This window comes from Dermacentor andersoni, chromosome 5, assembly GCF_023375885.2.
Source record: "Dermacentor andersoni chromosome 5, qqDerAnde1_hic_scaffold, whole genome shotgun sequence".
In the NCBI taxonomy this organism is placed as follows: domain Eukaryota; kingdom Metazoa; phylum Arthropoda; class Arachnida; order Ixodida; family Ixodidae; genus Dermacentor; species Dermacentor andersoni.
In genome coordinates, this window is record NC_092818.1 from 113,732,509 (window position 1) to 113,744,777 (window position 12,269).

At 48.1% G+C, this 12,269-nt stretch overlaps 1 protein-coding gene across 4 annotated transcripts in view; it reads right to left on the minus strand.

Annotated features, from left to right (window-relative positions):
- LOC129380078 (beta-1,3-galactosyltransferase 5-like) overlaps positions 1–12,269 on the minus strand; it is a 47,041-nt gene that overhangs the window by 27,035 nt on the left and 7,737 nt on the right. The window contains exon 2 of one of the 4 annotated variants that reach the window (XM_055070950.2): positions 3,944–4,146. The exons of the other annotated variants lie outside the window; for them this stretch is intronic. The gene's annotated coding sequence lies outside the window, so the exon portion shown is untranslated. The remainder of the gene's footprint in view (positions 1–3,943; positions 4,147–12,269) is intronic. 4 annotated transcript variants of the gene reach the window in all.

Here is a 12,269-nt window from a genome sequence, read left to right on the forward strand (position 1 = left end):
TGCTATCGCAGTCAGTGCTTCGCTATTAGCGCGAAACCGCCAATTTCTGCTATCGCGCACCGAATAGTTTGTCGTGTTCTTAGAAAACTCATTCTACAAGGCATTGTCTGCTAGCGTGTTATACACTTTTGCAGCACACAGGCGCATAGAAATGGGAAGTTATGCTGCGCGTATTAACCTAAGTGCTGTGGACGACTCTTACTCGGTTACAATTTCTTCTGCAATGAGTGCCAATGACGAGTCTGTCTCGTCCAGTGCCAGTAACTGGCTGGGTTGATCGAATACATTTTGAAATTCTGGAGAGTTCCCTTTTTGGCAGCGAGAGTGCATACAGACTCCGTTCGCTTACGTTCGTCCGGTAGAGATTTAGAAAATGGCCGCTGCCAGTCATGTTACTGCGCCCATTGCGAAAGCGCAATCATATGATTGAATTATCAAGCCCAAAAGATGATTTGCTTCGGCATAATTGCATGGACAGTGATGTTAGTGTTTTTTTTTTTTTGTTGCAATGGACACATCCAGAGACTCTGATGTCACCGACTGTTACGGTAGCTTTGATACGGTAGGGCAGTGCACGAATTAACGGAACTTTCCGCCAGCTCCACCTCGTTTTAAATGTGTGCATTTTCAAACGCAAGTTGTGAATTTGCTACTCCAATGTCATATAGTTCGTATATGCGAAAAAATTGTTATCCAAATGTTCAATTAAAGAATTTCATTTTCAAAACACACTTTTGGTTTTCTTGTCGGCAATTAAAGTGTTCAATATAAGTATATTTGGAAGAATGAATTAATTATGGGTTTCACGTGCCTAAACCACGATTTGATTATGAGACACGCCGTAGTGGGGGACTATGGATGAATTTTGGCCACAGAGAATCTTCAACTTGCCCCCAATGCAGGAGACACGGATGCTTTTGCACTTCTCCCCCAAAGAAAGGTGGCCACCGCGTCCGGGATTCGATCCCGCGACTTCGTGCTTAGCAGCGCCACAGCGTAGTCACTACGCCACCACGGCGGGTATAAATATATCTCAGCGCGCACCACTGATGCACAATGAGTAAAATGACATCTATGATTTCAGGGCTATAATTGTAAATATGAAAAGAACAAAAAAAAAGATAAGAAGCACCCAATGAGAAGCCATCAATAAACCCGCAAACATGAAACGAGCAAACATAGTTTGGGATGCGTTTCCTTTATAAGGGCTATATTGTCACTATTAAGAAGGCGGCAAAACTGTGATTAACGAAACGAGCGTTTTATTGGGCGAACTTGTGGTCCTCAAAAGAAGACTACACTCAAAGAACAACGATAACAGGGAACATACTCGGCGATTATCGAAAATCTGATCAGCGGGTCAAGCGCGTCGCCTTTTATACATCAGTCGCCGAATGTTCCAGAGTAATCGCTGGGACCCGCGTGCCTTCCACAAAGTTCTACACTATTCGCGTCGCGCATGCATGCAATCAGATTACACAAGGTTTGGTGTTAGACAGCGTATGGATCCATCGATAACATTCCAGAAACTTCCGATACACGCAGGCGCGTCCTGCGCTGTGCGATAACATTTGTTAGGTGACGAAACATGGTCGCCCGATTAACAAGTACACGTGGCACTATCTACTGCGATATGCCAGAGCGAGCTCTAGCACTATGCAGGTTTTAACACCGCTTGAAGTAAGAGTTTTCGCTTAATTCGTCTCGCTCCAGGTTCCCTTCCAACTTTTTAAGGCTATTGTGAAGAAGTTGTATTAAGAGAACTGTATGACATACGAGTTGCGAGAAAAAAAAAAATCGTCAACATGCCTGCGCCTTTCAAAGGGTCCTATTGGCGTCACACACACGCCTCGCGACGAAAAAGAGAAATGGGCGAAACGAACAAAGGCAGCTGCTCCATCATAGTTCACGGCTTCACTAAACGTGAGTCAGTTTCAGACCACAGCTGTGTACTACCGAGAAGCCGGCGCCACAGCAGCTTGTGGACAAGTGATGAGGTTTAGGAGTGCAGAGATGTCAATGCGAGAGGAGTGTTTACTTCTTTTTGTTTCCAAAGAACAAGTCACGGGTGTGAGTTTTACACAGATCGTAAGTCAGCGAAAAGAACAAGAACGACGACGACGACGACGACGACGACGACGACGACGACAACAACAACAACAACAACAACAACAACAACAACAGCAGCAGCAGCAGCAGCAGCAGCAACAACAACAATGTCAATGGGCGCCGCCATCTCGGCCTGCTACATGATCGCTTTCTTAATTTTCTTCGCAGTGACATAAACGTTAACACGCTCCTGAAACGTCGAACACAGCCGTCATAACCGTATTCGTGCATATGAATTGAGTGTGGTACCGTACATGTAATTATTACAGTAAAAAATGGCAGCCTATGATGACGTGAATTTCGTGAAATGGCTTGCAGCTATTTATAACGGATATTGGTGTTCTCTTATTCGTGAAAGAGATGAAAGCACGTTGCGGAGGTGAAAGCCAAATGAAAGAGCAAAAAAAAAAAATGCATATAAAAGAGGATGATCGTTTCTTCGCCTCGATGGATGGATTATATATGCATCTCCCTTCAAACGCGATGTTGACGAGCGCTTTCAAAGGGGTTTCGCTTGTTTTGTCTCTTTTATAAAAAACAAATCGAAGTGTAAGATAGGAATAATGTGATACGCAAGTTAGGCCCCAGATCCATTGTTTTTTTGAAGAAGTGGTACTCGATGGGTCAGATTTCTTTCAGGAATTCAAAACGAAGGGACATTTTGTTTATTATTTCTGAAGATGATAAGACTAATAGCGGCGTACCGCTTCGTGAGTACCATTATTCTGGAAAAATGTTTCAGAATAATAATCTACACAATCATGCCACGTAATGATCCGCACCAATTGGAAATGTTGTATCAAATAATCAAGGAAGAATTGTTCATACTAGCCAGTAGTCATCATGGTAAATACATAATCTGTGATTGCTTATTCAAAATAGTTAATGAAAGCGATGGACGAAATCTTTAAATTAAAACGAGAATCACATATGTAAGTTACGGTTAACGCGTTTAACTTTAATTGTGTTAAAAAGCGATTTTTTTTATTTCTGTCAGGAGCAGGTCAACTCTTAAGTCGCGAAATTTCAGTAGAGGATAAAAGAATCGCTTGCGCTCCGTGATGTTAATGGAGCGCATGGAACTCAGCACAAATTAAATAAGATGATATGTTGTATGAATCATTAAATATATTTAGCGCAGTAGCAAGAGCTCCTCTACCAATTAAAAGAGGAAGAAATATTTGTGTCGAAATAACAAAGAATTAGTGGATATTAGCACATTAAAAAGTTCAGTGCCATTCCACTGTGTAGGTGGATGACCAGCGAAGCTGTTTAGCGCACGACACATTGGTGACCCAGAATAGTGAACGAAGGTACGAACATATTTATCATCCTAGTCTGTGGTCATCGTGGCGATATAAGTACGCACGCACATTCGCGTATCACCTCTGTTATTAAACGTGGCCGTCACGTAAGACAGTGAATGGCTCGTACTACCTGAAGGCAACAGACTTGAGTGCCCGACTAAGACATCCTACACCTAAGTTTTCTCTCTCTCTTTCACTCCCCATTCCCCTCCTCACGTGTACGGTAGCAAATTGGACTCAGTCTGGTTAACTTCCTGTCTTTCTTTCTTCCCTTCTCTCTCTCTCTTTCGTACTGCCTTAAGCAATGGCTCATACCCTCGTCAACGCGGTCTCCCCATTGCGTCGACAGAAAAATTCAACGCTGGAACGATGAACGGCAACGGAGCCAGCCATGGAAGATGACGACGACGACGAACGCGCGAGCAGCGGTACTAGCGCGTTTGCACAGTTGGAACCGAGAATTTTTTTAAACATTTCTTTTCGGAAAAAGTAGTACGAAACATTTTCTTTTCAACACCTGTTCTTACCCTTGTGCCTGAGACCTCTTCGGGTCTCACGTATGATAAGGGTAGTTCAAGGGCGCGTTACAGGTGCCGAAGTCTACAGGAGTATGTGCCATTGAGCTTGTACCCTTTCTACACCATCACCAGGATCGGCACACATGATAATTTGTTTGTGTGAACCTCTCGGACCCATTCTTTTTTTCAGGTCCTAACCATAGACAGCGTCACTGTAAAAGAGAGATAGATAGAAAGTGTGGGGTTGAAGTCCATAAACAACTGAAAGAATCAGGAAGAAGCCATTATGTCTCGAACTAATCACCAATTTCAGTAACCGAAACATTGTTGAATGCATTCAAGGACTGTTTATTGGTAGTTAACGCAACTACTATCTGATTATAAAATTCATAGAGTTAATCTTGTTATTTATTATAGTCGGCATTTTTTATTTGTTGCGGATGTATCAGGATACTCTCGCTGGGTGAAGAGGCAGAGCTGCAGTGTCGGCATATGCTTTTTTTCCTTGGTTGAGTGATTTGCTCTTTTCATAATTTTCTTTTTTTTTATTTCGTTAGCTTTGAAGCGCATTAAACGGAAGCTAACGTAAGTGCAAACTCTCATCTGCATCAATGCGTCAATATTTTTTATTCATAAATGTGAAGCGGCTGCCACACCAACCGCACAACTGTGCGTGTAGGGTGAAGAACGGTGGGGAAGAATTCGATAACTCAAAACACAGCCGCTGTCCCTTTCACTACGTCAGTGATGTAGCGATGTTGTGAAGCACATCACTACATCGAATGAAACAGTTTCGGTTGTTTTCCGTGTATGCATACAGTTGTCTCAAACCACAAAGGTGCTAACAACGCGGGCAAACCATTTCGCTCGCAAGTGACACCCGACAGCGCAACCCGAATTTACATTTAGCGACGTCGTGCCATCTCGTGGGAGCGCTACTGCCAACGTCTGTAGCTTAAGATCAGCGCCGGTAGATGCCGCTACCTAACCAACGTGCTGGAGCACGCAGCTGTGGGCCGTGACGACCAAGGCACTCCGCTTTGCTCAACCTGCAAGTCGGTGATTCGGGAGCACGTGTTAAGACACACAATAAGCGTGGTCTAATTGGCAGTCAGGCTCTGGTGCATGCGGGGTGTAGTACGACTTAAAGTTCCTTAACTTTTGCAAAAGGGACGAACATGATAAATTTCTCATTACTTTATTTTGGTTGAGCTTCTGAATGCATTCGCTGTGATAAATAAAGCGTGGAATAATCAATAATGTCAATACGACCGACAGATTTTTTAACTACTTCAACACTGCTCTTAAGGGATCACTACTGTTTCTTTCTTGCATAACCACCCTGGAATTCCAAACTTTTAATATTTACCCCTTGTCGCAGATATACTGCGTGTTTTGTTGGCCAAAAATAAATAAAGAAATAAAGAAAAAATAAAGAAACTTACCATTTTGACGTCTGTTGCAAACAAGATGACCTAAAGATAGTCATTGTAAAGCTTCCTGACAATTGCAGCTTATGTAACCGTAATGTTTACCGGGTATGGGGGAAAGGACACAATATTCCTTTTTATAATTTTTTTAACGTGTACGCTGCGAATTGTGGACTCAATAAAATTGCAAGTTTGAAGAAATTGGACACCGAAGGGAAGAAGGCGAGCTGAGGGCAGGTGGCACGGAAGCTGGAAGGAAAAAAGAACAAAACGAAAAAAAAAGAACGAGATGCTAGGGGAAGTACCATGCGGAGGAGCTCGAGCGGTGAGGCCATGGTGGCAGCAGATCGAGTGCGACGCTCAGGAAGAGCTCTTGCCGTTGTTCCTGCTACGGCCAAGTGACCAAGGGCTAGATGCGGAGGCCTGTTCCGAGACCAAGGACGAGGGCTGCTGAGCGGCTCCTGCCAGGGCGCAGTTGCTCAGGGTCGTTCCTGATGAAGGCCTACCGAGGTGCCGCCCGCGTGGGTCGACCCTGGGTCGCGGTCCTCGTGAGTTGCGGCCAGACATCGCAGTGGTGGCCTCGACGTAGGCAGGTGCCGTATACGGTAGCGCAGCCACGTGTCGGCGACGGTTCCAGCCGCAGCAACCATGCCACCTCTGCCTCGGCTCGCATCGGCGACCGTACCGCGCAACGACGAGCGAGCTGTCACGACCCAAACTGTGGGACAGACCTTTGAACTCTTGACGCGACGAACGTCGGTGTAGGACTGGTTGTCTTAACTCCCTCTCCTTCTCTGGGCTGAACTTCGCGTACATCTGATGCGCGTGGCGCTTGATCTGTGATGCTGCTTTGTTTTATTTTCCTTTCCTTTCCTTAGCCCATCATTTGGGTGAAAGATAAACATTTGTTTTTGCCTACTAGCATTTCTTGCACATCCTTTCTCGTCCTCAGAAACACAACCTAGTGACGGACGTCCATATTCAACGCTGGCGGCGAACGCTATGCATGAAGGCGAACTTTCTGGTAGAAACGCTGCCTCTTAGGTGGGCCGATCCCGGAGGCAGTGCAGAGCAGCGCAAAAAAAGAAAACTAATTTTAAGGTGTCCGCTATTGCTTCGCGCTTTTAATGTTTAAACCTGAGAAGATTTAATATAAAGACTATACGTTGTTGGTGTTTTGTATCATGTCATGATATGATATCAAAACATGATATTTGTTTGTGGGCTGTCAATCTCAAAATTCCGAAGAATACATTTCTCAAGAATGTAAGACAAGATATGAGCAACTTTAGTGATAGGATGGTGTGGCAACGAAACCCGCATATAGCGCATAGCAAGGCGTGGCATGAGCATATATACCTAAATACATACGGCATTTTTCGCTCACGGACCACTCCACCGACGCCGACACCAACACTGCACTTTCTGCGACACGGAGCCCGTAATGCTTTTGCGTTAAGGCTCTGCCTTGCTTGCGGCGCTCCATTCCCGTCTCCGCTCGCGAGCTTGCACCGCTGGCCCATAAACCCGCTCAGCTATAACTCTCTAATATGGAGTAAGGAGATCAGAAAACAAGTACTCGAGAAAGTTGACGATATCCGTGGTAGCCTATACTCCGTTTCATACATCAGGTGCAACGCTGCGGAAGCTACGCAAAAAGTTCGGTCACCAAAATTTAACACTTTTCGCGTTCCCGTCTGTGCTTCGCTGCGCGCCAGGAGGCGCTTGCTTGCGCGAGCATGCGCCTGAGGCAGCCGCGGCGGGCAACGAAAAGAAACAACGAAAAGCAAATTGATACGCGTTAGCAGCCGTATGAGCACATAGTTTGTTTCTATGAGTAAATTCCTTTTTTTTCATTCAGAACAGCTTACATAAATAACATTTTCACAAAAATCGGGTCAAGAAACACCGAGCTATTTCTATGTGCGAACGCAGCCACTGCAAAATGTATGTCGAGCCTCCATAGATTTGAAGCTCATGTATGAAACGGAGTATAATTGTAAAGCACAGTGCGCGTAAAGTGCAAGATGTGGGTTCGGCTCGCGCCTGTGACACCGATATTTATTAAGCATATTGCCGCTAGGTGTCACGAGCCAGCGCTGAGAAAGAAGTTGTGACTGGAACGCGCGTTCGGCAAGAGGCGGGCGCTGAAGAAGAAGTAGAGGCTGAGGACGCCGGCTTGAGTTTTCTGCACGCCATCTTGTACATGGAATGGAATGGAAAAGCTTTATTGCTCTTTATCTCAGAGAGATTGGCGGTGGGCCGGTGTCTTCATGTCTTGAGTCCTGGCCGCTTCACAAGGCCGGCTCCCCTATTCCAGGGCACCGCTGAGTCTTGCTGCCTCGCAGGCGTGCTGCACAATTGCCCGTTGGGCTGCGAGCTCGCTGCTGGTGAGCAGGCCCTCCCATTGTTCCGCACTTGGGTTATTTACTTTATGGAATGCGAAATTACGCTTGCATTCCCACGTGATGTGGTATAACGTGGGGGTTGCCCCGCACCACGGACATGTATCTCTGTACTGGGTAGGGAACATTTTGTGTAGTGTGTGCAGGTTGAAAAACGTACCTGCTTGCAGACTTCGCCAGCTGACTGCCTCGTGTTGTGTGAGCGATATGTGGGGGGGCGGGGGGGGGGATTTAAGTCTCCTTCCTCTGTAGTGGTTAAGTATTTCTGCATACGTCGGCTCCACCGTTAAGGGGGCCTCTAGGGTTTCCGACTGCCCTGCTCGGTGCGTGAGTTCGCGAACTAGGCTGTCCACACTTGAGTTGCCCTCTATCCCGGTGTGTGCCGGTATCCAGAAGATCCTATGTATCTTGTACAACTGCCTGTCTCGCCGACGCTGGGTACATCTTCAATTGTCTTTTCGTGACAAAACTGGTGGAGGTGTGGGGTACGGTTCATCCGATGCCACAAACCCCTCATGGTAGCAGGAATACCAGTCCTATACTAGTGAACACCCCTGTTCACCGGGCCAGCAGGTGAATCGTATATTGCCTTTAGAGCTTGATCATCTCTCCGCAACAACATCGACGCCCCTACGGACCGGTATGGAAGGAACATCGACGTCTCTATAGATATGACCACAACGGCAACTCGGTACCTGCTGCCGAATATCCGAGTACCGAAAGTGTTCCGCGGGGATATCTTCGAGGATGTAGAAGACTGGTTAGCCAAGTTTGAGCGCGTTGCCGAGATAAACGAATGGAGCGACGCGGCGAATTTGAGAAACGTCTACTTCAGCTTGAAGGACGGTGCTGGTACGAGAACCAAGAAGGGCTCATCAAATCGTGGCTAGAGTTTCGCCGTGCCTTGCTGGAGACATACATTAATGCTGATCGCCGCGAACGAGCCGAAAGGGCTGTCCAATCCCGTATTCATCTGCCGAATGAGAGCATGACGTCGTATATGAGGCGCCTCTTTCGTCGGGTGGACCCTACCATGTCAGAGGAAAAGAAGCTGCGCCAAAGAACAGCTATTTGCTGGCCTTGTTCGAAGCCCACCGAAGACCGTGGCTGAATTCTTAAGCGAAGTCACCACGATGGAAAATATGCTACACCAGCGCTCAGCTTTCTACGAAAGGCAATTGAACGCTACTTCCACCTTCGGACAAGCGCTCGGCTCCGTATGACAGGCACGCGAATGCTGCTTCACTGACGGACGCGATTGCCTTTGGAAACGTGGGCGTTCTCTGAGACCTTATCCGCTCTGTAGTGCGTGATGAGCTTCAACGGCTCAGTTGCCCGCCTCAGCCCACGCTGGATTCCATTTCTGCCCTCGTGAGAAGTGAAGTGCAGCAAGCGATCCAAGGTCCCGTTCCAAGCAGCATTGCGCCGCCTGTGTGAGCACAGAGAAGTTTTGGGGCGAGTCCCTGTACGCGCTCCAACCCATTTCGTCCCCACCACGTCTTACACCGCGTCATACGTCCCGCCGCTCCCAGCAGTGCAACAGATCCAACGTATGGAGGATCGGCGCTAGCTCGAAAGGAAATCTGAGGTCTGGCGTACCCCGGACAGAAGGCCTCTGTGCTATCACTGTACAAAAGCCGGTCACGTATACCGGGAGTGCCCATACCACCGTCTCGGACTGCAAGGTTTTGCCGCAGATTCACCAAGGCTCAGATATGGCGAAAGGCTTAGGGCGATTGAAGAATACCTTAACCATCAGAGTGTACCACTGTTCCCGCGGCGGCAGTCGCGCTCGCTGTCCCCCAGGAGATCTTCCCCAGCTCCGAGAAGCCCTCCATTGGCAGCGCAGGGACGATCGCCAAGCCCTCGCCGGGAAAACTAAGAACAGCGACCTCCGGGGGCGAGGCCGCTGATAATCGCCCTTCCGAAGACCTCCCATCGACGCGAGCACGGTTTATTCAGCACGATTCAGCGACGACAGCAGCCGAATTCAGCGACAGACTCTCGCTAGACATACCTGTTGTGCTCGACGGCCGCCACGTTAGTGCGTTATTGGACACGGGTGCCGACTACTCAATCTTGTGCGGAAAACTAGCGACGGAACTGAGAATAGTTATCACGCCTTGGTCTGGAACGCAAATTCGTACTGGTTGCGGGCATATCGTAACAAGGTTGGGCATGTGCACGGTCAGAGTACAAATTCGTGGGTGTACGTTCCCCGCCAGCTGCCATATACTCCGCGATTGTTCTCGGGACCTCATCTTGGGCGTCGACTTTCTGCGAGAGTATGGTGTCATTATAGACCTCCGGGAGCGCACAGTGACTTTTTCGACAGAAAGATCCGCGAACAGCCGCGACAATTGCCGACGTAAGGCGCTTCGGGTTTACGCCCGACAGTGTAACTTTACCACCACGCGCAAGTGTCCTGGTAGCGATCGTATGCGACGATCTGCGTGACGGCGAAGATGTTGCATATGGCAATTTCTCCCTTATGCTGACTCATGGTGTATGTGCAGTACGCAGTCTCATTATGCTTCGAGGTGGACATTCTGCGCTCCTCGCGACAAACTTCAGCCAGGAACATCGGCACCTATTTCGTCGTACTATTATCGCTTTTGCTGAGCCCATAGCAGACGTTGCTGCATGCTTTGCGTCTATGACAAAGGACAACCCAGCTCAGACACTCAGCAATATCGACGTCAATTCAGACCTTCCGGAGGAAAAGCAGAAAGCACTGCGGCGAGTTGCTACTTCGGTTCAAGGAGTGCTTCGCCTCTTCTTCTATGGTACGGGAGACGCCCATCACGACACACCGAATAATCACGTATGACGATTCTCGTCCCATAGGACAACTGCCTTATGCGTAGCGGCGTAGGAGCGCTACGTGATTAATGCACAAGTGAAAGAAATGCTTGACGGTGACGTCATACAACCATCTCAAAGCCCTTGGTCATCGCTGGTGGTGCTCGTCAAAAAGAAGCACAGAACGCTTCGGTTCTGCGTTGACTATAGAAAGTTTAATAACGTCACAAAAAAACGTTTATCCGCTTCCGCGGATCGATGATTCGTTAGATCGACTGCGGTGAACCAGGTATTTTTCATCCATAGATCTGAAGAGTGGATATTGGCAAATCGAAGTTGAGGAACGAGATTGCGAAAAAACTGCCTTTGTTACCCCGGATGGACTGTACGAATTTAAAGTACTTCGATTCGGCCTGTGTCCTGCACCAGCGACATTCCAGAGAATGATGGGCACTGTTCTGACGAGTCTGAAGGGGCACAGTTGTTTAGTATACTTAGATAACGTGGTCATGTTGCTGGCCATCTGAAGAACATCTGAAGCGTTTAGAGGCGGTACTTGAGGCGCTCCGCTCCGCTAATCTTACACTAAAGCGAGAAAAGTGTCACTTAGGTTACGAAGAGCTGAAGTTTCTCAAGCATGCCGTGAACGCCGATGGCGTCCAGCCTGACCTAGACAAAACATCTGCTGCTGCTGCTTTTTCGACTCCTCGCGACAAGAAAGCAGTGCGCCGCTTTCTCGGTCTGTGTGCGTGCTATCGTCGCTTCATCGCTAATTTCACCCGGATCGCCGAACCACTCATACGCCTCACGCGAGAAGACACACCCTTCGTTTGGACGGATGAGCAGGGCGCAGCTTTCACCGAGTTACGGCAGGGCCTGCAGGAATCACCCGTCCTCGCTCACTTTGACGAGGACGCTGACACCGAGCTGCATACCGACGCAAGTAATGTCGGTCTTGGTGCTGTACTCGTTCAACACCAGGAAGGCGTTGAGCGAGTGATCGCTTACACCAGTCGAACCCTTTTAACCTCCGAAATAAACTACTCCACCTTCAAAAAAGAGTGTCTAGCGGTTGTGTGGGCCATCATGAAATTTCGGCCTTATCTCTATGGTCGCACTTTCAAGGTGGTGACAGACCACCATTCCTTGTGTTGGTTAGCCAACTTACGAGACCCGTCCGGGCGACTTGCTCGATGGAGTCTCCGTCTGCAGGAGTTCGATGTTACCATCGTCTACAAATCGGGCCGCAAACACAAAGATGCGGAAACGTCGCGTGCTGCAGTCAAAACTTGCGATAAGGACATGGACGAAGACGGCGCATTCCTTGGGGCCCTCACCGCATCTGACCTGACCATACGGCAGCGCGAGGACGCCGAAATGCGCCCGCTCATCGATCACCTAAAAGGCAAGAATGTTACAATCCCATGACACATTTCTCGCAGTCTCTCGAAAGGGTGTCCTCTGCATGACAGACAGGCATGAGTCATGAGTTTAGCAGCATGACATGTGTGTCATGTAGGTCATGAAACAGTCGCCTACGTCTCGGTGCCCTCATGGTCGGTTCGTTAACTTGGTATGGGACAAAATTGGTATAGTGTGATAACAGTGTATGACAAACATAAATGATAGGTCATGACATGAATGCCATGACATGCGTGTCACGTAGGTCATGAAACAGCCGCCTAAGCTTAGGTGCCC